This window comes from Chelonia mydas, chromosome 2 (assembly GCF_015237465.2).
Source record: "Chelonia mydas isolate rCheMyd1 chromosome 2, rCheMyd1.pri.v2, whole genome shotgun sequence".
In the NCBI taxonomy this organism is placed as follows: Eukaryota; Metazoa; Chordata; order Testudines; family Cheloniidae; genus Chelonia; species Chelonia mydas.
In genome coordinates, this window is record NC_057850.1 from 250,731,661 (window position 1) to 250,757,842 (window position 26,182).

The 26,182-nt window shown below is 48.3% G+C and overlaps 1 long non-coding RNA gene across 1 annotated transcript; it reads left to right on the forward strand.

Moving 5' to 3' along the window:
• The first annotated feature begins 3,170 nt into the window (after nucleotides 1–3,170).
• Nucleotides 3,171–23,621, forward strand: LOC122464785. Its single transcript, XR_006289149.1, has 3 exons — nucleotides 3,171–3,323; nucleotides 3,963–4,152; nucleotides 23,495–23,621. It is a non-coding gene; the product is annotated as an uncharacterized LOC122464785 (long non-coding RNA).
• Nucleotides 23,622–26,182: the final 2,561 nt, after the last annotated feature.

Sequence of the window (26,182 nt, forward strand, 5' to 3'; positions counted from 1 at the left end):
AATTTCCAGGCTACTTTTGCAGACCCAAGAGGTTCATATAGATAGTTTTGATTTCATCATAGATTCGTGGTTTCCAAAGCCAGAAGGGACCATTGTGATCACCTGGCCTACCCTCCTGTATAACACAGGCCAGAGAACTTCCTGAAAAAAGTCCTAGATCCTACTTTTTAGAAAAACATCCAATCTTGATTTTAAAATTGCCACTGATGGAAAATCCAGCACAATCCTTGGTAAGTTGTTTTAATGGTTAATTACTCTCACTGTTAAAAATTCATACCTTATTTTCAGTCTGAATTTGTCTAGCTACAACTTCCAGCCATTGGATTGTGGTATACCTTTTCTCTGCTAGATTGAAGAGCCCATTATTTATTCCCCACGTAGGTACCTATAGACTGTGATCAAGTCACCCCTTAACCATCATTTGTTAAGCTAAATAGATTGAGCTCTGTGAGTCTATCCGTGTAAGGCAGGTTTTCTAATCCTTTAATCATTCTCATGGCTCTTCTCTGAACCCTCTCCAGTTCATCAACATTCTTCTGGAATTGTGGACATCAGAAATAGACACAGTATTCCAGCAGCAGTCACAACAGTGCCAAATATAGAGGTAGATTCTCTTGTTTATGCATCCAAGGATTGCGCTAGCCCTTTTGCCTGCCACAGCATCACACTGGGAACTCATGTCCAGCTGGTTATCCACCATAGTCCCAAATTTTTTTCAGAGTCACTGCTTCCCAGGAGAGAGTCCCCCATCCTGTAAGTATGACCTATGTTCTTTGTTCCTAGATGTATACATGTACATTTAGCTGTATTAAAACACCTCACAATCTTTAATGTATTCATCCTCAGAGCAGCTCTGTGAGCCAGGGCAGTGCTATTATCTCCTTAATACAGATGGGGAACTGAGACACTAAGAGAGCCTAAGTGACATGCCTAAGGACACACAGGAAGTCTCTGGCAGAGCAGGGACTTGAACCCCAATCTCTGGCTAGTCCCCTAACCACTGGAACTGCCTTCTTCTCTTCAGGCCATATGATTGGCCATCTATGTCACATGATGTGGTTTCTGTTCTCCCGACTGGAAGACCTAAGATAATATAAAGAGAATGCTACTTGGTTTGCAAATGATTTGTGAACCTTCATCATTGTTTGGATCTATTGTGCAAATAATAAAGAGCTTTTCAAAGTGGCCAGAATGAATGGTCTCATGCATATTTATTTGCATTAGTATTTGTTCTCCATGAAAATAAAAATCAGCTCACCTGAATAAAAGAGACTTTTTTTTGGCAAGGATATTTTCTTGTTTGTATCTAGCACTAGACACAATATATTCCATTTGAGATAGTAACTTCCATGTAACTAGAGTCTCTGTTGTAATGCCCTAACTAAGCAAGAATATGTCTCCCTTTTTTAGCTGTAACAATCTGCTCCTTAGTAGAGTTTGCATTTGGCTCCAGGGGTGGTGGCCTGTGGTTTTGCTGATGAAGATCCTGAATTGTATTTATACAAACAACCACAGTATCTACATGTTATGGCCATAGTGCATTGCAGAGATGTACAATGGGATAGAGCTGAGGTTCTAACTAGTTATGTATATGGCCCCTAATGCGGTAATAGCTCATTGCCTTGCAAACATTGAATAATTTATCCTCACGTCCCTGTGAATGAGGTAAACACTATTTTCCCCTTTCACAGATGGGGAACCAAGGCACAGAAGGATTAAGTGATTTGTCCAAGGTCACACCGGAAACTTGTAGCAGAGGCAGGAATTGAACTTACATCTCTTCTATCCCACTGCCACCGTCATGACCACAACCTCGCCTGTCCGCTCTGTGTGAGCTGGACTTCCAGCCCAGTGCCTTTGCTAAAAGGCTGTCCTGAACTGGAATTTCCTGGCTTTGGAAATTTTGGCTTTTGATGGCTTTTGGTGTTTAACTCTGCTACCTTAACAGTCACTGAGAGGCTTCTTCTTTGTCTGCGGTTTTGCATGGCGAAAGAGGTTTCTGGTGATATTATTCTAACCCATCCATCAGACAGCAGACAATAATATTTAGTTGCTTTGATCAATTTATTGTTACAGTCTATTTAGACAGCTTGCTGCAAATTCCCCAGCAGAAGCAGCAGCTGTTAGCAACGTGGTGTGTGAGGCAGCGCCCAAACTCAAAAGGATTCTTAAGTGCTCTGGAGTGGCGCTCGAGCCTCAGCCAGGCAGCATGACGTCACCACTCCTTTAATTTGTTTTCCAGAAAATTCATTTCGAAAAGTGCTCCATGAATCACTTGGCAGCAGCAATGGGCTTGTAAGTACTTCAGCTGCCATGCTCCTCTTCAGCTGCAATATTCATCCGGGGCCAGATCCTCAAGTCCAACCGCAGGGTTTATGTAGGTCAGGCTAGATTGTAAGCTTTTGGGGGCAGGGACTGTCCTTTTGTTCTGTGTTTGTACAGTGCCTAGCACAGAGGTGGGCAAACTACGGCCCGCGGGCCACATCTGGCCTGCGGGACCCTCCTGCCCGGCCCATGAGCTCCTGGCCCGGGAGGCTAGCACCTGGCCCCTCCCCTGCTGTTCCCCCTTCCCTGCAGCCTCAGCGCGCCCCGCCGCGGGTGCAACACTCTGGGCGGCCGGGCAGCACAGTTGCAGCGCCACGGACTGACCGAGTGCTCTGGGTGGCGCGGAAAGAGGGCGGGGGGGGGGGTGGATAGAGAGCAGGGGAGTTCGGGGGTGTGGTTAGGGGTCAGGGGTGTGGATAGGGGTCGAGGCCGTCAGAGAGCAGGGAACAGGGGGGTTGGATGGGTCAGGAGTCCCTGGGGAGGCAGTCAGGAATGAGAAGGGGGGTTGGATGGGGCGGCAGGGGGCAGTCCCCTAACCGGCCCTCCATACAATTTTGGAAACCCAATGTGGCCCTCAGGCCAAAAAGTTTGCCCGCCCCTGGCCTAGCAGAACAACAGCCTGGTCTGTGACTGGGGTTCCTAGGTGCTACTGCAGTACAAACAATAAATAAGTCAATGGCTCTGTAGAAGCCGGTGAGAGTTTGGTTTGTGTAAGGAATGGATAAACAAAACACACTGTATAAAGATGTCAGAATTAAGCCCTGATGTCTTTTCTGTCCTCTCTGGACCTGCGGAGGAACAACTCTCCATCTCACCTATATGGTCTTCATCCCCCACAGACTCTGTGCACCCAGCGCTATCCAGTCTCCTCCAGCTACCCAGCTCCAAACCATTCGTAACAGGTGAAAGGATGTGCCGTGTGCACTGGGCCAGGAGATATGGAAGAGGAAAGAGATGGGCAAAGTGACTCCCACAGCAGCCTTGTCGGTGGTAGCTTGGTGAGTGGTTTATCTGTCCCTTGGCACCCATGGAGGGGGTAATGGGCCCTTCTTTCTTGTGGGAGGGAATTTCTTCCTTCAGCCACGTGGTAATCAGTTCCTTCCTACCTGCACTGCTATTGGTAATGTGTATTATGACGGTGCCCACAGTCCCACACTGAGACCTGGGACCCTTACACTTTCCATACACACAGTAAGACGGTCCCTGCCTCAAAGAGTTTACAATCTACTTCGCCAAAACTGACAAAGGAAGACATGCTAGGGAAGCTGACATGGAGAGGGAGGAAGTGACTTGCCCAACGCTACATGGGAAATCTGTGATAGAGGCAGGAACTGAACCCATATCTCCTGAGTCACCTCCTGCCTTACCATAGCAGCCCTTCTTTCCCATAGCAGGTGTAGGCTCTCCCTCCTTTCCTCTCCAAGGCAGGGATAACCCCCTTCTTCCCTCTCTTGGAAGGACAGTGGAAGAAAAGCTGCTTCTTCCCGTGCAAGGTCTTTGACCTAAGTGTTGTGTCTAGCTGTCTGGTGTCACATGGGAAATGTGCTGTACGAATCTAGAATGCATAGATAATGAATGTCTTTGGCCTTTCCTGGGAGGATGGGAGCTTCATTGTGTCCATCATGTTTTATCCATAGGTACCTTCCATTCTGCCTCCTTGGGGAAAGAGGCCAGCCTTATGGATCTGGGAATTGGGATTCAAATCCCAGCCCTGCCACAGGCTTTCTCGATGACCCTTGATCACATGGGCACCTGGCCAGCAAAGCACGTCTAGGGTGGAAGCAGAAGCATGTGAGCAGTCCCATTGACATCAGTGGGATTTAACATGTGAGTCCAGTTACGCACGTGCTTAAGTGCTTCGACGGAGAGGGGCCGTGGTTGCCTAACACTAGGCACCTAAATAAGAGACCTGATTATTGTAAAGTGTAGGGCACCCACTGCCCCCATTAATGCAATCAGCTCTCAAAGTCAGCCTCCTGGGGCTTGAACCTGGGTCTGTAGGGACTCATCATGGGACCCGACAGCTTGCTGGCATTACCTAGAACCAGAGCTCCTTGAAGCCCAGCCAGTGCTTAATTTGTAATGAAAGAGGTACCAGGGCTCAAGCAATTAGATGCCGGGACTCAAGCAATTTTTCTACATTCATAACTAATACCGCAAGCCCAGAGGTGCCAGGGCTATGAACTGCCAAGCCCAGAGGTGCCAGAGCTCAGCCCTGGCAAGCCCTGGCACAAATTAAGCACTGAGCCTAGCTCAGATAGGAGGCTCCACCCTTGGGCCCCAACTGGTGTAACACTGGAGCTCAGACTGACCTGCTTCCCCGATGTAAGCCTGAAGGAGGAACAGGAAGTTGTCTGTACAACCGGGCTCCATCCTGCTTTGGACTGTTCACCCAGCACTACCTGCTCTTGTATCTTGGTCCTGATCTCTTGGTGTCCTGACTTGACCTGATTCCTGGTATCTGAATCACGGCTCTTCACCTGGTCCTGAAGCTTGGCTGGTGTGGGGGCCCAGCCCCCTACCCTAAACTAACAATTACCCCTGGCCCTGCCAGTCAGGCTATCATTATTTAGGCTCCTAAATGATGGATTTAAGTGCCTAGGTGTAGGCACTTAAATCTTTGGCCTAAATTTCCCTGATCTTCAATTTCTCCTTCCCCAACGTGGGACTAGTAGCACTTACTTCACAGCGCTGCTGTCCAGCTGAGCACATTAGCATTCATAAAGCACGTGGAGACCCTCATCTGGACGGTACAAGAGCAGAGCCTGATCCAAAGCCCCTTGTCTTCAATGACAAGACTCCCAATGACTCCCAAGGGCTTTGGATTGTGCCCAAGTGCCACGTATTAAGGCTTCCTGCTGTAGGTGATTGGAAGGGCAGTGCATTCATTCCAGCTACCTCTCTGCAAGTCACCTTGCCCATAATTCACCCAAGTCATTTGCTGGTGTGGGCGGAAGGGGATATTTGAAGAATTCAGTTGGCCGGAATTGGGGTTTTGTCCATTTGGAAAAATAATGACATAGCGATTCTTTCACTCGCCCTCTCCTCTGCTGCACCGGTAGCTGTGCTGGCAGCATCTGAAGCTGATTGATTAGTTTAATAACAGGCAGTTGATATGCAGCCATAAAATTATGCACTTTTACTCATCAGCCTGATTGAACTCCTCTGCTGCTGACAGACCAGGAGCAGAACAGCAGGGTTATAATAATGAGGGAGACAGCTAGGGGAAAAGCTAGGGTGTGGTATTTTGTTGTTGTTTTTTCAAGCCAAGGAAGAAAATGACCCTGAGGAGCTGTCTTTGGAAAATAAGTACCCAAATACATAAGGAGATGTTCAGATGCAATTAGCACTGGAGTGCCACTAAAAATGCACAGAGCAGTGAGGCATCAGCATGGCTTCTTTTGTACAAACCTTGCCTCTGGCTTCCAAAGGTTGTGGGGCCTGATCTTGCGAAGTGCCGAGCCTGCTCCTGCAAACAGCGGAGCCCTCTCCATTCCCACGGATGCCGGTGGGAGTCATGGGTGCTGAGCGCCATGCAGGATCAGGCAGATTCAAGTTGGTTGCCATATCTGCTGGGACATGAATATGGGGTGCTGGACAACGTGGGCTTCCGTTCTTGCAGACTCCTAGCAAGGAGGAAGGGATAGCAGAGTGGGTTGGGGGGGGAACAAGTGTCTGCAGTGTGAAGCGCTTCCTCCATGGCAGTGCTAAAGGGGGTGATTGCTAGAGCCCAAGTGGAGAGAGAATGGAGTAATGAGATCCTGGGAAGATATTCAGTGGGACTAATTACTAGGGCTCATGCCGTCTGGCCTGAGCCACGTGTGAATCTTCCCCAGCCCACTGATTATGCTCTTCAGGCTGAGCTCTGCTCTCAACATCACTGGAGCCACTCCAGATTTACACCAGTGGAACTGAGATCAGATTCTGGCCCTTATAAATTACAGCATGCAAATGTAAAGCAGCCACGGGGGAAAGAGAGGCTTTATTTGGCAGCAGATCAATGTACCGGGGGAGGGAGAGAGCTTTCTGATGGAAACCAGTGCTCCTCCCCGATCCTGCATGGATGGGCTCTTAAGCGTTTATTTCCCTTTTACTTATTTTTCAGCACTATGTTCCCCGCTTGGGTCTGCAGAACTGACTGTCAGGCACGGTGACTATTGCACATTTTGTTTATAAGATTGATTTGTCTCCGAGCAAGGCAGCTGCTTGTTGTATCTGGGATCCCTGTTTGTCTCACTGCCACTAAATGTTTTAACGGAAGGTAACCCTGTGCTGCATTTCCAACAGGTGTATCAAATGAGAGCAGGGGCTGACAGGCAGGCATGGGCACAGCAGAACTTAGGGTCTGATCCAAAGCCCCTACCAGACTTCCCATTGACTTCAATGGGCTTTTGGATCAGGCCCTAGGCTGTATGTGCAGCGTGGTTGGACGTTCTACATAGCAGCAATATGTGTCCCCTTTCAAATCCATGTCAGTGGGGTGTTTCTTCTTCTCCTCCACCTCCCATTTACCCCAATTATTATGGGTTCTGTCTCCTGTGATTCTGATCTGTTCTCAGGGGTGGCGCGTAATGGAGGCTGGGGGAGGATAAGCCACCCCAAACCTTGTGCTGCTGGGGGGGGGGGGGGTTGGGGAGGGCAGTGGCAGATTTGGGGCCCCCAGAAAAATCGCCCCCTGCCACGGCCCTGGGGCTGGAGGAGCTCTCCCTCCCTCCCATGGCAATGGGGCCACAGCGGGGTCTTGAGTCCGCAGTGGGGAGGGAAGGAGTGAGCAGGGGGTGGGGCTTCGGGGGAAGAGGTTCAGTGGGGATGGAACGGGGGCGGCGCCACAGGGAAATGGGCAGAATGGCGTGGGGCCACGGGCAGGGCCATGGGCAGAGGTGGTGAAATGGGGGAAGGACTCTGGGCTCAGAGCTCCAGCCAGAGCTGAGAGCTCCACCACGGTCCTGAGCGTGGCTGAAAGCTTGATCCTGGCCAGGGCCGAGCTCTCAGCACCCCCCTCCATGGCCCCGACTGAGCTCTCAGCCCCCTGTCGTCCGCCCCAGTGAGGGGGGTGTGGCCTTGGCCGGAAGAGGCAGGGCAGGGGGCTAGTGTCCCCAAGGGGAAGCCTCACCCGCCGCCCATGCCCGTTCTCATTCTCCGCTTGTCATCCATGGTCTCGCTCTGTGTCCACGGGCTACCACTGAACCTATTGGCTACCACTATTTCTATATATAATAGAGATCTGGATGCTTTTGTTGCAGACATAGGTCTGTAGTGTGGACCCGGCCAAAGTCTGAGGGTGTTTATAAGTTGATGGAGTCCACAATAAGATTCCAGCACTCAGCGTAAATAGGTTAGGGAGGCGTGACTAACATTACATGAAACCCAGCCTAAGCCTTCTCCCCAGGCATTGTTGCCACTGCCCTCAGAACTGTCTGTCCCCCTGCCCCTCCCCCCCCCCCCCCCCCCCCCCCCCCCCCCCCCCCCGTACTCTTCCAACCAGCTACTTCCACCCCCTTTGTCTAATGGGCCACATCTGCTTTGATTCAAGCATCATTACCATGCAGCTCCCTACAGGGTCCCAGCACCTGCTTTAGCACATCTTTCCTAGTCTCTCTCCAGCTTCTACCCTTAACACTGGGCCTAGTCCAGTGCCGACTGAAATCAGTGGGAGGCTTTCTGTTGGCTTCAGTAGGAGTTGGGTCAGACCCGAAGAGGGGTATTCCTGTCTGATCCCAAGAATTGGGGGAATGGGATCCTAGGCCTAGAGGTGAATTAAGATTTATTGGGGCTCTGGGCACAAAGAACACTTGGGCCCCCCACATCCCGGGGACCCAGGGGCACCGGAACCGGGGAGCCATTCCCCCCTCTTTTAACATGCATAGTAGTCTTGCACAGGCTCAGAGTGGTGGTGGCAGGGGCTGTGCTTTCAGGCAGGGGAGCTGATAAGATGATCAGCTCCCTCACCACAAATCACAGCCTCTGCTAGCAGCATCAGACTCTTCCCAGTGGGGGGCTGAGGTGGGCCTTAGTCCCCCCTCGCCACAGGGCCCTGCCCTTGCTCCTCCTCTTCCCCCTGAGGCCCTGCCCCCAGGCCAGGCAAGAAGCCAGAACTGGGCTGTGTTAAGAGCTGTCCAGGGAGCTGGGCTGCTGTTGAGAACTCTGGATGGCGTGCCCCAGGGGATGGGGACACTAGCCGGGGGCTGCTCTCAGCCCCCTGGCCCTCCACCCAGGGCAGATGGAGCAGGGGCCGGGCCCTGGGGAGAAGAGGAGGAGAAGGGGGCAGAGACCCCCCGCACACACTTCTACACAGTTTCCGGCACTCCCGAGGCCTCCAAATTGGCTGGGACCCCTGGACACAAGTTCCATGGGCCCATGCATTAATCTGCCACTGAGCCTAGACCACAGAAATAGAAGTCAGGACTCCTGGATTTAGTTTCTATCTCTGCCAATGAATTCTTGTGTTGTTTCTAGACACAAGCTCTCTGTCCCTTAGAGGAATGATTTAGAATGGTCCAAGAGGAAAGTAATGGCATGGAATGTCATTGCTGAAGATACTCTTTAGTGTTTATTATTTACATAACACTGTATCCTTTCATGGCTTGTCACAGAGATAAATATGTGCTTCCTGTCCCAAACAGCCTATTGTCTATGTTACACCACATAAGAAAAGGAAGACATGGTGTATGTAACTGAAACTGTTGTGCCGTTGTTTTCAGAGGACTGCACCTTTTGAAGCCTAAGAACTCTGCCTATAGGCAGCCATCTTTCTCTCAGAGCTGTTGCAGCCTGTTACAAGGGTGCGTTCTTACATACACTGTGCTCTCTGACAAAGACTTTGCTTTTGTTCTTTCTTAATGTAAAATGAAAGTAGAGCTCTTCAAAACTTTTCAAACAAAAATTAATGCAGTTGAAAAGTGACTTCTGTTTTAAAGAGATGACCTTTGCAAAAAAGCTTTAGGTTTGTCTGTTTGTTTTTAAACAAAATCAGAAAACAAATTTAGCTGGTGTCTCAAGGTCCATTTCCTCCCTCAACTTTTCAGGAGTGAATTGTGGAAAAAAATAAAATTACCAAAATGACAAATTTTCACTATGCAAATTTTTCATGAATTTTTAAAGCAAAAAAAAAAAAAAATCACTCCTTTTCAAAGCCTATGGAACAAAAATAACTTTTAAATTCTTTGTGGAAGTTTCCTCCTCCTTTTTTTCCCCAACCAACCCTAAATGTCAGTTCAGATGGAAACAATATAATGACACATATATGGAAAGCATAAGAGAATGACAAGGCAGGTGAACGTAACATGTGGACAGGGGCTATGGCCAATAAAGATCAGCTGAGTCAAAGGATGTTGCACAGAAATCTTATAAACTCAGCTGTATTTTTAAGCAGAGGGGGCAAAAGGGGAGGAGTAGATAGCACAGGAGCGGAGGGCAAAGAATACAGGGTTTGAGTTGGGAATTCAAAGAGTGAGGATTAGTAGTAGCTCAGAGGAAGAGGGTTATTCTTTCAGGGCTGGGTACAGCATGAAAAGAGGTGTGGGCAGAGAACACAAGGGAGCGTTGAGATAGGAGAATGGACAGAGGTGACATAAGGAAACTGTTTTGGGGGCCTACAGTGTGGCCTGAGATACCTAACTCTAGGCAACCAATTTTGGCCTTAGTGAAGTTGCCAACTATGCCATCATAATAGTGTATTCCTGTGGGACGGGGCATGTCAGGCAGATAACAGCTCGGACTACTGACTTAGCAAAGACACCTATCACCAGTGCACTCCTCGTTTGACTCTCTGTTCACCTCTTACACTAGGGTTTAGATAACAGGTAAGTCACACCCACTCAGTGTGGTGCTCTGTCCCCTCATATCAGCTGGGCCACAGAGATTGGTGAGTCTGTTGCAGCCTTGGCTAACAGAGCTGGGGTCTTTTAGTTCAAGCAGTAGAGGCTCATGCATTTAGATCCAGAGTCCTCAGGTCCGGTCCGTGCTGTTGATGGGCCACCCACAGGCATGGTGTTACACTAGATTGTTAGCTCACTGAGCCAGGGATTGTCTGTTTGGACAAAAACAACGAGGAGTCCTTGTGGCACCTTAGAGACTAACGCATTTATTTGGGCATATTGTCTCATTAGACTGACCTCCCATTTGGTAAGACAACTCCCATCTTTTCATGTGCTGGGTATTTATACCTGCTACTGTATTTTCCACTCCATGCATCTGATGAAGTGGGTTCTAGCCCACAAAAGCTTATGCCCAGATAAATGTGTTAGTCTCTAAGGTGCCACAAGGGCTCCTCATTGTTTTTGCTGGTACAGACTAACACGGCTGCCACTCTGAAATCTGTTTGGACAAGGGCCCTGAACCCTGTTTGGGATCCTTAGGCATGCCCACAATAGTAATCATAAATGATGGCTCCTGCACATCAGGCTTATCAACTGTGAGGAGGAACGCCACCAAACACCATGTCTCTGATTTTAATTTAATCAGATTCATTTTATTTATTGGTGTTGAGGGTCAGCAGTGTAATGCCGTAGGGAAAGTTCCGAGAGAATTTAATAGTAAATGATCATCTTTCCCTAGAGTTTTAAAAGTCTCTAGGATTTTGGAGTAGTTCCTGCAGAATCCAATTTTATTTCTATAAAGTCCTAGCCATTTCATCCCTTATTTTTTCCTTAGGACTTTCCCCAGAAGGATAGAACAACTCGCTCAGCTTGAGACAAGTGAACAGCGCACCCAGCCAGCATATAGTTACATGAGAGCTTTCAGTCTTGCTGTTTGCCTCAAGCTCTTCACCATTTTGTTTTCCTTCATTAGGCCCCTGCTGCCCTTTCTCAGAACTCCCCCTCCTCTCTGTAACACAAACACCAACTGCAATCCAGCCAGAGCTGACAGGCCGCTTCCTCTCAGAGCTGAAAGGTCAGGCCTCCTTGCTGCAGCACGAGTTCCTGAGCCCAGCCACCTTCTCAGATTCAGGGACGTCAGTTCTTTATTTTTCCTCCTGCACCAGAAGAGCCCTGTGTTTGCCAGGGAATTCGGAAAGTTGCATGGTGAGTGGGAGGGAAAGTGCCCTGTGGTGAAATACAGCTGCGGGTGTGTGTAGTCACCGCTATTTTTTCAGCACTGTTAATGAGAGTGAATGTTATAGAATTGTCCCTGGTTTTGCTTTCTTCTGGCTGGTTACTGTACTGCATGCCATGGCCACTTGCAACTTCAGCACTGGAAACAGAATTCAGACCCTCGTTCGTGCTCCCCTTGAGAAGGCTCTGCCTGCCCATGAAGAGAGCCTCCATTAGCAGATGAGAAGCTCCATTAGAGAGTAGAAACAACACGGGACCTAACCAGATCAGCCACACCATCTGTTGCGGTTCATTCACCTGCACGTCCACCAATGTAATCTACGCCATCATGTGCCAGCAATGCCCCTCTTGCTATGTACATCAGCCAAACTGGACAGTCCCTACGTAAAAGGATAAATGGACACAAATCGGATATTAGGAATGGCAATATACAAAAACCTGTAGGAGAACACTTCAACCTCCCTGGACACACACTAGCAGATGTAAAGGTAGCCATCCTGCAGCAAAAAAACTTCAGGACCAGACTTCAAAGAGAAACTGCTGAGCTTCAGTTCATTTGCAAATTTGACACCATCAGCTCAGGGTTAAACAAAGACGGTGAATGGCTCGCCAAGGACAAAAGCAGTTTCTCCTCCCTTGGTGTTCACACCTCAATTGCGAGAAGAGGGCCTCATCCTCCCTGATTGAACTAACCTCGTTATCCCTAGCCTGATTCTTGCTTGCATATTTATACCTGCCATTGTAAATTTCCTCTACATGCATACGACGAAGTGGGTATTCACCCACGAAAGCTTATGCTCCAATACGTCTGTTAGTCTATCAGGAGCCACAGGACTCTTTGCCGCTCTAACAGAGGATGGGATTTTCAGACGCACTCCGTGTTGGCCTGGCTTTGCTCCCATGGAAATTGATAGTAAAACTCCCATGGTCATCAACAGGAGTAAAGATAGGCCAAAGGTAAATAGTGCAGATGGAGCCTATGGCACGCAGCCAACCAAGTTGATTGCCCTTAAAATTAGTGAGGGCCTCTTTGCTCTTCATGAAGGCTACATATCCTGTGTGGCACTTTCAATACAAGTCCAGAGGCAGCAAAAAACCTAACTGTATTGAGGAGTCATCTTTCCCCATTCCTCTAGTAAAAAAGGCAGAAGAATCATTCTCCAGGGCCGTCCTTACACATACGCAAACTACGCAGCTGCGTAGGGCAGCAGGAAATTTGGAGCACCAAATTGCCCCAAATTTCCTGGTGCCCTATGTAGCTGCGTGCTGCTCCAGCGGCCAGCCCGATTCCCCAGCCGGCTGAGCTGGCCAGGAAAGCTGCCCCCGCCCCGCCCCGCCTCTTCCCCAAAGTCCCCGCCCCTGGTATGCCCCCACCCCGCCTCTTCCCACCCCTGCTCCGTCCCTTCCCCCACTCCACCCCTCCCTAAAGCCCCCACTCCACTTTTTCCCCTGAGCTACATCCCAGGGGACTACAGCAGGGGTCAGGTGTGCCCTGCACTCACTGGGCGGCGGGAAGTGGAGCGACCCAGCCCCAGCCCACTCTGCTCTGCCGGCTCGTGCTGGGGGGCGGTTTCCTGCCTGCTCCTGCTCCCCACGTGGAGGCCTGGGGCCATGCCCCATCCTCTCCCGCGGCGGGAGGGGTGCTGTATAGGGCACCAAAATGTCTAGGGAGGGCCCTGTCGTTCTCCATGGGTCAGTTTTAAAAAGAAAGGAATCTACTAAGTCCAAGTCATGGAATCAAGGTGTGACAGACAGCTGGATCCTTGTATGCAGTGTTGTAGCCATGTCGGTCCCAGGATATTAGAGAGACAAACTGGGTGAGGTAATATCTTTTATTGGACCGCCTTCTGTTGGTCAGAGAGACAAGTTTCGAGCTGACACAGAGCTCTTCTTCAGGTCTGCAAAACTTACTCAAAAAGAAAAGGAGTACTTGTGGCAAACCCACTCTCCTGTTGGTAATAGCTTATCTAAAGTGATCACTCTCCTTACAGTGTGTGTGATAATCAAGGTGGGCCATTTCCAACACAAATCCATGGTTTAACAAGAACGTCTGAGGAAGGGGGGAGGGGGGTGGGAAAAAACAAGGGGAAATAGGTTACCTTGCATAATGACTTAGCCACTCCCAGTCTCTATTCAAGCCTAAGTTAATTGTATCCAATTTGCAAATGAATTCCAATTCAGCAGTCTCTCGCTGGAGTCTGGTCACGCGATTACAGACATGAAAGTTGCGATATTACAACAGAAAAACTTCAAAACCAGACTCCAGCGAGAGACTGCTATTATCAACAGGAGAGTGGGTTTCTTGAGGAGGGTGGGGAGAGAACCTGGATTTGTGCTGGAAATGGCGCACCTTGATTATCATACACATTGTAAGGGGAGTGATCACTTTAGATAAGCTATTACCAGCAGGAGAGTGGGGTGGGGGGAGAGAAAACCTTTTGTAGTGATAAACACCCATTTTTTCATGGTTTGTGTGTATAAAAACATCTTCTGTATTTTCCACAGTATGCATCCGATGAAGTGAGCTGTAGCTCACGAAAGCTTATGCTCAAATAAATTGGTTAGTCTCTAAGGTGCCACAAGTACTCCTTTTCTTTTTGAGAATACAGACGAACACGGCTGTAACTCTGAAAACTTACTCAGAGTGTCACAGCTAAATACATGATGGAACAAATTGTTTAACATAAGTAGTTAACACATATTTCAAGGGACCATTCAAGGTGAAGTGGCCCATTAACAAACAGCTATAGGGTAATTCTTCATTTGGTACCTAGCTACCACAGAGATGCACACATTAAAAATAATCCAACGCTTGGTGAATTCTGCTTCACAATGATAGTAATGACAGATTTCAGAGTAGCAGCCGTGTTAGTCTGTATTCGCAAAAAGAAAAGGAGTACTTGTGGCACCTTAGAGACTAAAAAATTTATTTGAGCATAAGCTTTCATGAGCTACCGATGCATCCGATGAAGTGAGCTGTAGCTCACGAAAGCTTATGCTCAAATAAATTTGTTAGTCTCTAAGGTGCCACAAGTACATTAAAAATAACTAGATCAAAAGACAAAAGTTTGCCCAAGGCCAGGAGCTCAAGTGTAGATAAAATGCCAGTGGCCACCGCGTTTCTAACACTACATTGATTAGATTAATAGGCTTCATATGTTTAAGGCCAGAAAAATATGAATTATAACTGTGCTAAGTATGTTTAAGAACAATTTACTAGATGCCCAAAAAGCCACAGCCCCACAATTAAGAAAGAAGGCCATACTGGTTAAAAAATCCAACCTGCCTTAGAGAGGAAATGAAGGGAGCTCTAAAAAATAAACTAACAGTATATAGCCCATTGAAGAATGAAGAAATTGATAGTAGTGAATATAAAGCAGAAGCTAGGAATTGTAGACAATTGATAAGGAACGCAAAAGGACACAAGGAGAAATCTATGGCCAGCAGAGTTAAGGACAATAGGAAGGAGTTTTAAAAGTATATTAGGAACAAAAAGAATCCTAACAATGGTATTGATACATTGCTAGATGGGAATGGTAGAACTACCAATAATAATGCAGCCCAGTAACTCATTCATCTTTATCCATCATAATGAGGTACAAAATAGAGTTGCCTTATGTTGGGTACAATACCTTTTGTGTTAGAAAAATCATCTATAATTTTTTAAAACTCTAATGATATTTTACTACTGGCTGCCTGCATCTTCAAGCATATGTCTCCCAAATTGAAGTTCCCCAGAACAGCACAGTGTTTCCTTCCACACATAACAGACAGATGCTTAGGCAATAACTCATCCTGGTTTGGTTCAGTGGTCTGGAACAGACCTCCACAATTACTGCCTCCTGGGCTTTGTTAGTTAGCACACTGATCTGTATGCATTCAAGATCCTGCACTTCTGAGCGAACTCTAAAACAGGGAATGGTGTCTTTAATGTAGAGCACTACCCCCCACCTCTGTTATGCTCTCTATCCTTGCTGAGCGGGTTATAATGAGTGATTTTGGCATTCTAATGTTACGAATCATCCCACCAAGTTTCAGTAATGCCTGCTTACCCAGGCTCCTAGCTTCGGTATATAAACAGTTGGAAAAATTTCCTGTGTCGCACATTTCTCCCATCAATACCCCCTCTTGTGTTGTTAGTTTAACGTCCTCCTGTCTGCTCCAGCTAGCCTCCAGCTGAGGAGAAGATTAGCCGGTTGTTTGTGAGATGCCATCCTGTTCCTACAGCCCCCTCTCCCACTGGAATGTGGCCCAAAGCATCACAAAACCAAAATCTTAAGCTTCAGACCGATCGTGCTACCACCAGTGGTTCACATCCAGTATTTTCTGCCTTCTCTCGCTCATGAGACCGGAAGGATATTTGAAGATATCACTTGGACTTTCCTCCTCTTCATCTGCCTTCTAAAATCCTGAATCTCTCCCGAATCTGTGTAATTCCACGTGGTGTCAAGTCATTGGTTCCAATGTGTATCATCACCAGTGGAGACTTGCCAGGTGTCTTCATAATCCTGCCCAACCTTGAAGTGATATCTCGTAATTCAATCTATTCTGACAGAGTACTACCTGCATTACTCTCAAGCCTGCCCTGGACTGGTTGTAGGGGAAGGGGCAGACATGAGTCCAGCCAAGTATACCCCATCTGCTGTTCTTCACCTGGCATGCATGCAGCTTTCTGAACAGGTGATGAAGCTGGTTCCCTCACCTGCCAAAGCTGTTTCTGAAGTGTAGCACGGTAGGATCGCACCAGCGCTAGCTGTCTGCAGTGCATGGTAATGGAGGACACAGTGCCTGTCCGCACTGGGTGCATCTTCACTCACCACCAGTGAGAGCAGCAGCAGAAACTGTACTGTTGAGCGGTATATACAGCCTGGGGTCTAACCCTCAGAGTTGGCAGAGCTGCGCTGCTAGTCTATGATGTGTCCTGCCTTATGCAAGCAAAGCCCCCTCGTTGTCCACCTTCAGATCCCTCCTCAACATTCTCCTTTGCTGTGATGCCTAAAAAAACAATGACAGTGATTAGGCTGCTGGTGCCTACCACGCTGACCAATATTGTCTCATTGTTTCTTGGTACTGCCCTGTCTGACTCTGTCTGTTGTCTCCTGAATTACACTGTAAACTCCCTTGCAGCAAGGACTGTATTTTTGTTCAGTCTTCGTACAGCACCTAGCACAGTTGGATTCTGGTCCACGACTGGGGCTCCTAGGTGCCATTGCAATGCAAGTACTAAATAAATATACGTAAAAGTGAGCACAGTCCCACGGGAGGTGTGATCGCCAAGGCACTATCATCAGAAATGTCATGTTGGGATGTGTATTGTGTGGTGTCTCAGGCGCGTTGGGCCATAATTCTCTGGTGTATATAAGTCCAATGAGGTGGGGAAAGAAAGACAGCTTACTGCAGAATTAGCACCGCTTTTCCTGGCAGAGGAAAACAGTTTCGCTTATTTTCTGCGTAACTTTTATTTTGGGCTCAGCGAGGCAAAATGCCAGGGAGCAACAGCATGTTTACCTAACAGCAGCTAAAAGAGCCATGTAGCAATCAAGGTATTGAGTGGGTAAGGCTGAAAATAGATCAGCTTGGAAAGGCTTTGATCAAAAGCGATCAGCGGGGGACTGGATGGCTCAGAGCACTGGTAATGAGATACGGTGACTTTCGCACTCAGGAGGCAGGCTCCCTACTAGCCCAAGCTAATGAGTAGGTCGGGTGAACTAAACTGGTGATCTCAGTCTAGTTCCTTGTGAGCTGCTGCCCGCCGCATGGTTGGAAGGCCCAGGATGAAATGGGCCATGGAGACTGAATTACCCTCTCTGCCCATACTGGATATAACCATTCAGCCTCCAGGACTGTCGGGGGGTATTTTTCACTGTGCCCAATGACAGAGTCTCTCTCTTTTCTAATAGTCAGTAAAGACGGGCAGGGAATGAGTTATCAGCATCTGTGCAGGCTAGGGGAGCAGGGAAGAATGCTGAGACAGGGCGACATCGACAGGCCACAGACCCTGCCATCAGCTGAGGTGGTGCCGGAATGTGCAGCTGCCGTTATGATTGATACAGACACAGAACAAGGAGTTACAGGCATAGCGTGAAGCTGACTTGAGGAAGCCTGAGGGACAGATGCAGGTGAGAACCCATGAAACAGAGGGAGTCCTTCAGCTGTGGTAGCCAGCAGCTAAACTGGGGCTGCAAGAGCAACTCCCAAACCCAAATGAAGCCCGCTCTAGAAAAAGGGAGAGCCTGAATCACCAGTCTCCTGAAAACTCGGTGCCAGCTCTCCACGCTGAGATGATGGGTTTGGTCTCAGGTCCTGGCTCTGCTGTGTAAGGCCAGGGATTGAAAACAGAGGGGTTTCTATAAAGAGCAATGGTGGGACGGGACGCCAGTATTTCTCTTTGCTGCCTGATGGACAGAGGAAACAGGACACACCCAGAGCAGATGCTCAAGGCAGCCATGTTGGGAACAGCCATTTGTTTATGTATTCTCCTCATCTGTTCTGGTCATTCCAAAATGGTCACGCTCCCCGCATTCTAGTGACAGCCTTGTCTGGTCCTGGCTGCAGTTCTCATTGCCATGGTGCAGGTTCCTCCTTTGAGCCACCCATGGCTCTATAGCAGGGGTTCTCAAACTTCATTGCACCCCCACCCCCTTCTGACAACAAAAATTACTACATGACCCCAGGAGGGGGGACAGAAGCCTAAGCCGCCCAAGCCTCACTGCCCTCTGCCCAGGCTTTGCCTTTGGTCCCCACCACCTTGGGCAGAGGGCCAAAGTCCAGGCAGGGGACCTGTAACCTGAGATCTGCCCCCAGGGCTGAAGCTCTCGGGCTTTGGCTTCGGCCCTGGGCGGTGGGGCTTGGGCTTGGGCATCAGTTCCGGGCCCCAGAAAGTCTAAGGCAGCCCTGGCAACCCCATTAAAATGGGGTCACGACCCACTTTGGGGTCCTGACCCGCAGTTTAAGAATTGCTGCTCTATATAGTGACATGGGACCCCACGGAGATCCTTGTGAATGGGACACATGCTTTTTGGGGGGTGGCTCACTCTGAGCAGGTGTCTGTGGCCACCTCTGCCTTCTGGGATCACTGTGAAAGAAAGAGGCTTATATATTCCCGTCTTCCAATGGCAACTCATAGGTGCCGACTCCGTGGGTGCTCCAGCCCGGCAGCCCCCCCGATTAGCACCTCCCCTTCCCCCCAGTGCCTCCTGCCTGCTGACAGACCCGCCAATCAGCTTCTCCCCCTTCCTTCCAGTGCCTCCCACCCGCCAAAGTCAGCTGTTCAGTGGTGTGCAGGAGATGCTATGGGGCAGGGGGACGAGCGAGGTCAGGGCGTGGGAGCTCAACGGGGCGGGAAGAGGCCAGGCAGGGACATGAAGAGGCAGGGTGGGGGCTGGGCCTGGGGTGGACCAGGGAGCTTAGAAAGTCAGTGCCTCTGAGTGCCCCAATATAATTCCTTGAGACTCTCCTTAGGCCTCCCCAATAAGTGTCCTGATTCCTCGCCCCACTGACAAGCCCTTGCGTTTCCCACTGCTGACAAGCACCACCAGCTTGCCCTCCAACCTTGTGATTACTAGGCTATTTGCCTGGAGCCTTAATCAGGGGCGCTGGAACAGGGGGACCAGGGGGCCATGGCACCCCACTTGTTATCCGCTGTAAGGTCAAGCAACAGGGGGAGGGGGCGGAGAGGAGTGAGCAGGGGGCGGGGTTTTGGGGGGAAGAGGTGGTGCAGGGTAAGGGTTTTGGGGGAAGAGGCAGTGCAGGAGTGGGGGCTGAAGGAGAAGGGGTGGTGTGGCTCAGGGGGGCAGGGCCACGGTTTGGGTGCCTGCTGACCCCTCCCACCCCATATTTAGGGCACTTCCACGGCTCCTGGCCTCAATGTCTGATCTCATACAAACCCTAGGGCCAGGTCTCTTTGTAGCACCTTCACTTAGTGTGAGAGCAATACAGTTCCCTAATAGCCTTATTGTCGTAAATTACCCAGAGAGTTTCACAAAAGGATTTCATATGATAAGTGAGAACAACATCCTCAAACGCTCTCTTTGGAAGGGTTGTGAGTCCTCACAATCATGACAAACCGGTCACCAAATGGGTCCAGGAAGGAATTTCTTCTCATGGTAATAGTGTGGCACCATTAGGTACATACCTGGGGTTTTACAGCTTCTGACAAAACATCCAGCATTGAGGTGCAATACAAAGGACAAAGAAGGAAGGCAATTCTTACAGGATGGGGGACTCTATCCGGGGAAGCAGGGAGTATGAAAAAGATTTGGGGCAGTTGTGGATAACCAGCTGAACATGATTTCTTAGTGCAACAATGCTGTGGACGAAAGGGCTAATGTGATCCTGGGAGGCATAAACAGGGGAATCTCAAGTAGGAGTATAGAGGTTATTTTACCTAGGCGTTTGGCACTGGTATGATCACTGCTGGAATCCTGTGTCCAGTTCTGGTGCCCACAATTCAAGAAAGATGTTGATACTTTGGAGAGGGTTCAGAGAAGAGCCATGCGAATGATTAAAGGATTAGAAACCATGCCTTATAGTGATTGACTCAACAAGCTCAATGTATTTAGCTTAACAAATTAAGGTTAAGGGGTGACTTGATCAAGTCTAAAAGTACCTCCATGGAGATCAAATATTTGATAATGGGCTCTTCAGTCTAGTAGAAAAAGGTCTAACATGATCCAATGGGTGAAAGCTAAAGCTAGACAAATTCAGACTGGAAATACAGGGTACATTTTTAACAGTGAGGGTAAATAGTCATTGGAACAATTTACTTAGAGTTCTGTTGGATTCTCCACCAGTGAAAAGAAAAGGAGTACTTGTGGCACCTTAGAGACTAACAAATTTATTTGAGCATAAGCTTTTGCGAGCTACAGCTCACTTCATTGGATGCATTCAGTGGATCCACCGAATGCATCCCATGAAGTGAGCTGTAGCTCACGAAAGCTTATGCTCAAATAAATTGGTTAGTCTCTAAGGTGCCACAAGTATTCCTTTTCTTTTTGCGAATACAGACTAACACGGCTGCTACTCTCCACCAGTGGTAACTTTTAAATTAAGAGTAGGTGTTTTTCTGAAAGATCTGCTCTAAGGATGATTTTGGGGGCAGTTCTCTGGCCTGTGTTATCCAGGAGAGCAGACTAGGTAATCACAATGATCCTTTCTGGCCTTGGAATCTGTGAATCTATTAATCATAGATAGTGTATAAGAATAGATGGGTTGTGGGTCTGTTCCACATTGTGTAATTCCTGGGTTCTTTGCCTTTAGGGGTTTTCAACAGCTCTCTAGGAGATTTAGATGCCTGGTTCCTATGTGAAATTTATGGGAACTGGGCATCCAGCTCTCTCAGATGACCTTGAAAATCTCAGCCTCATTCTCCACATTAGTTCTCTCGTGGCTCAGTGAACAGTATTGGTTGACCTCACTGTGCAGATTTCTTTTGTGTGTGTGTGTGTGGCGTTTAAGGCCAGATGGGGCCGCAAGATCATCTAGTCTGACCTCCTTTATATCACAGGCCACCAACACCACCACATCCCCTCACACTAACCCAACAATCAAAATTAGACCAAAATATTCCAGCCCACAGGAGATTCAGCTATTATGTACCACAGTGTCGTTGGAGCCATGTTGGTCCCAGAACACTAGAGAGACAAGGCGGGTGAGGTAATATCTTGTATGGGACCAACTTCTGTTGGTGAGAAAGACAAGCTTTCTCTGAAGGAAGCTCTGTGTAGCTCGAAAGCTTGTCTCTTTCACCAACAGACATTGGTCCGATAAAAGGTATCGGGAGGTATTGCCTCACCCACTTTGTCTCTCTGTTATGGGCCACAGGCAGAGAAAAGGAGGGACTGAGGTGCACCAGTGCCTGAGGCCCCCGCCCTGGCGAAGAAATGATTAAAAACTACAAACTGCAAAACTACGACAGTGAGCAACTCAGAGAAAACTGCCAGATGTCTGGGCTTTCCCACAGCTTCTGTGCTTAGACAGAGAAATCTGAATGGAAAATAAAAATAACAAAACTTTGCAGTGTGGCTATTTTTGCCCTGGGATCATGACGCCTTTCCGGTCTCCTGCTCTCAGATAAGACTGAGTGGATCTCCAAATGCACTAACTGTACAAATATTGGCAGCTCTCAGGCTGGCTTTTCATCACCAGCCAAATCTGCGGATGGCAGTGAGCGCGTGACATCTCTTATGTGAGCTTAAAGGGGGTTGTTGGATACTCCAGCACACAGCTCGCTGCCGCTCTGCAGAGAACAAGTGAGCAATAAAATGGTGTGACCTTCCGACTTCATTTGAAGGCCTTTCTTGCGTGCTGGAGGAGGGGCGTGCTGGCTGTGTATGTCTGTCCACCAGGCAGTTGCATATGTAGCTGTGCTCCCTCCCCCTGGGCTTCTTTAGCTAGTGGTGAATGTGAAAATGAATTTCAAACATGGGGGTGGAGGCAAGACTTCCTTTAGCAGATCACACCTGAGCATTTAGTAATAATTGGCATGCAGCACAAAACACCCTTAATACAATGCTCTTCCACAAGGAGTGGAACCCAGTGAAATGGAAATCTAGCTTGGAGGGATGCAGCCCTGTCCCAGATCCACAGGTCCGGTGCTCTGGAACAGCTCTGGGAAGACCCCCTCGGTGTGCCAGATGCCCTTAGGGTCTCACTCTTTCACTTGGACTGCACCTCGGTGCCTTCAGTACCCCTGCTTCACGCTGTGAGTTCCCTTCAGTGAGTCCACCTGAGTGGGACACCTGAGGGAGACTTGTATCCCCAAAGGGAGCAATGCACCCCCACTTTCAGCATCTGCAGTGACTCTCAGCCAGTGTTGTAAAAGCAGTAGGGTTTATTAGCTGTCTGGAACACAGTGTAGAAAGTCGTTGGTTAGCATAGAGAACAGAAAAAATGTCCTGGTCTGTTCTGGTTACCCAGAGCCCTGGCCATGTGGTGTCCACCCTGGCTCCCATTCTGTCTTTCTCTGTCTTCTTTGTTCAAGTTCCTGACCAGTCCTTTGTTGTCAAGCTGGTCAAATACAGGTGGCTTTCTGTCTAGGGATGGGCCATCTCTGGTCACTAGTTGATCAGTACAGCAGAACCTCAGAGTTATGAACACCTTGGGAATGGAGGTTGTCCGTAACTCTGAAATGTCTGTAACTCTGAACAAAACATTATGGTTGTTCTTTCAAAAGTTTACAACTGAACATGGAGTTAATACAGCTTTGAAACTCTACTCTGCAGAAGAAAAATACTGCTTTCTCTTTATTTTTTTTAGTAGTTTACGTTTAACACAGTACTGTACTGTATTTGCTTCTTCTTTGTTTGGTCTCTGCTGCTGCTTGATTGTGTACTTCCGGTTCCAAATGAGGTGTGTGGTTGACGGGTCAGTTCGTAACTCTGGTGTTCATAACTCTGAGGTTCTACTGTAGTAAGTGTCCTGGTGATTGGATTTGCCATTGTCTTCACGGACTCTAATGACCTGGGCCCCCAAACCTGAGACAGCTAGGTGCCATTCACAACTTTGTGGTAACCTGCCCAACCTAATTAACCATGCAGCGTATAGGGGAAACTGAGGCACACACAGTATTCATACTAAATATTTAGAGAAAATGCCAGCTCTGTCACAAGCCCATCCTCTGTGACAGCAGTGGTCAGTCTTGACCAGCTAGTGTACCACACCTAAAACACAACAGTACATGGCGTGCCACCTCAGTAACATAACCTGTGTAGTTACGAGGGATTTTTATTTTCATTAAACTCATCCATGAACCACCTGATGGCAGCCTACATACCATGATTTGAAAACCACTACTCTAGGGTACACAGCTCATAAGATACAGAAGATAAAACGAGGACGTAATAGCAACAAATATCTTTATATAATATATCATAGGCAGAAGCAGAGGTACAGTATTTCCAGTTATATGCCACCACGCAGCAGCGGTTTTGGTTTCCTGGGGATAAAACATCCAAGCAAGCGCGCAGCTGAGGGATCTCTGCACCTCTTGGGAGGTGAATGAAAGTGATGTTGTCGGGTTCATTCTTCCGCAGTGGGCACCAGACAAGAGTGGCTGAGTGCCCAAGTCAAGAGATTTTTTTAAAATCAATTAGTTAACCCTTTCTTTCCATTCACAGGTTGTGCAATCGGAATTCAGCTGATAGCTCTGTTGATGAGAGGAGAGGGGAAAGAGATTCCAATTGGCTTTGCACATCTGCATTGGCAGTGCAAGTGCAGAGTAAAAAAACCCAGGAGATCTGCAATTCAAACCATCAGCTATGGCTGCAAGACACCCAAGGAAGGAGCAGATACTTTGGGCGCTCTTCCGTGTTTGGTTTCTGATTGTGAGTGCACGTTAACTGGAAATGAAATACGCTATTGTGGTGTTGGGGTCGGAGCGAGGTGGCATGAGATGTGGGGAGAGAAGACATACATGTCTGAGCTGTAGCGAGGTTCAGTTAGGGGCCCGCATGTCTAGTGGGCAGGCCACGGCTCACCAGGTGGCTTTGTGGGGCAATCTGACAGCCTGGCAGCCAAGTTACAGGCTGTCCTTCTCTCGGTTTCCCTGGTCAGACAAGGGGCAGAGGGAAAGATACAGGGACCACCCCCCTCCCCAGGCCCTCCCTCTCCACTGGGTCCAAGAAAGGAGGGGTGAGGAGTGTCTCAGGCCCCTCTAGCTGATTCCTCAGACCCACCTCCGCTGAGCCACTTCCAACTTCCCCTGTGCTCTTCAGTCTGGGGCGCGGTCACAGCTCTCTGCTTCCCTCCCCACGGAGGGCTGCTCAAGCAAACTCAAATAGTCAGTAGGAGCTTTTCAGCTCCCTTCATAGTATCCAGTTTTCCCCCTTGTCAGGGCGATGGGGAGAGAAACAGGAGTCAGGCCCCTGGCTGTCCAGCCACAGTCCAGGCCCTTCCCCTGTGGATTCCTCTGTCCCAGGAGATACTAGCTGGCGTCCTTCCAGCAGATGGCCCCTCTTTCACTGTCCACCTGCTCGATTGCCAGAGTCCCCTTGTAAACAGGTCACCCTGAGTGGCAGGGCCATCTTGGCCCAGTCCTGCGCCATCGCTGCTCTAGGCTTAGTGAAAGGTCTGAAAACCTCATCACAGGGGGGGAAGGAAACAAGTCAGCAGCTGCGAGTACATTGAAGATCACTCCTTCTATCTAAAAACTCCAGCTCCTGTTGTGATGCTTCTAAGGACCTCAAGGCTGATAGTGATTTCAACAGCATTGCGGTCCCCAAGCATTCACAAATCACAAGTCAGGCCCCCAAAAATCATGAGATTGGTTTAAAAAGCCATAAGATTTACTTTTTAATAATAACTTTGGTATTTTTCTTTGCCTTCTAGTTTCTGCATCTTTAGGATGCACCTGGGTCATGTTTTCAAGCTTTTCTCTGCCACGATGAGGGCTAGAAACGTCCTTTTCAAAAGGAAAGCTGGGATTATCACCTAATCACATGATTCCAGTAGCTGGAGCTTTAAGAGAAACACCAAATATCCCCAGCCTGGGGATAAAATTGCAAGAGCTGGCAATGTTGCTTCAGTAGGAGTAAGGACTGTGAGATAATCTCACGGTTACCTTGTGCCCTCAAATTCCACCGTGACCCTCAGTTTGTTGTATCCACTTGTTGTTTCTCATCTTATACTGTAAGTTTTTTGGGACTGTCTATGTATAGCACATAGCACAGTGGGGCCCTGACTCCTGACTGGGGCCTTTAGGTGTTACTGCAACACCAATGACTAATAATTTTAATTAAGTGTTGGATATTTGGCTCCAAATTATGTATCCAATTACATTTTCCACGATTTTTTTTTAAAAAAAACAACACTTATGAACCAGAATATATTTAATTTGGGGCAGCGCTCTCCCCTATTCTCTCACACCGTGTGTGTGTGTTGCTACTCTGCCACCTACTGGTATGGATGTTTCAGACCCAATACATACAGTTGGCTGACTAACAAGAAGGCTCTGCTTGTGTCTCTGTGGTGTGAGTGGGAGTAAGAATTTTGTCAGAAAACGGAGGCACTTCGCCCATCTATGCGTTGAAGGGTCAGTAAATTAAAGAGGCCCTACAGACCACTAATTATATCTATACCTCCCACAGTCCTGGGGAGAGGTTGGGCGTTGGATAATTCCTTGTCTTGGTCTCATGATAGGAGCCAGCTAGGTGTCTGTCAATGATACTTGAGAAGGTAATGCATCCAGATGGTTGATCCTGCCTACTGATGAGATCCTGGGAGGCACTCTTTGGATGCCAGGATCGGGTCTAGATCCTTAGACGTGTCCCCATTAATATACATCCATGCAAGAACACCATAAGATCAGTGCCCAGCCCATGGGGCCAGGAGAGACTTCAGGAACCTGTGCACTTTTTTATTTTCTCTCTTAGATTTGGAAACGCACAAAAAATGCCACATTTATTTGCCTGTATCTCTCTTGCTTGGAGATTGTTCATACCTCATGACACCTAGGTCAAATGGCAAAGCCAAAATACTTGCAAAGCTGTAACGCACAATCTCCAGCTACAAGGGAGAGTTCAAATCTGCAGCATTTTACTCCCAAGGTTAATCATCTTTATGCACCGCTGGAAGGCACTCAGACACTACAGTGATGAGTGCGGTATAAAATCCGATATAGCATAGAAAGGATTTCTGTAATCAACAATAGGAACAGTGATATTGTGCACAGAGGAGCTGAAGAAAAGAATGCTAGGGCATAATGTAAGGAGCAATTTCATGTCTGTGTCCTTCCTGTATAATATTTGCAGAATACATCATCTTAGTTTTCATCCTTTCCATATTCTCACGTACACATATGATACTTT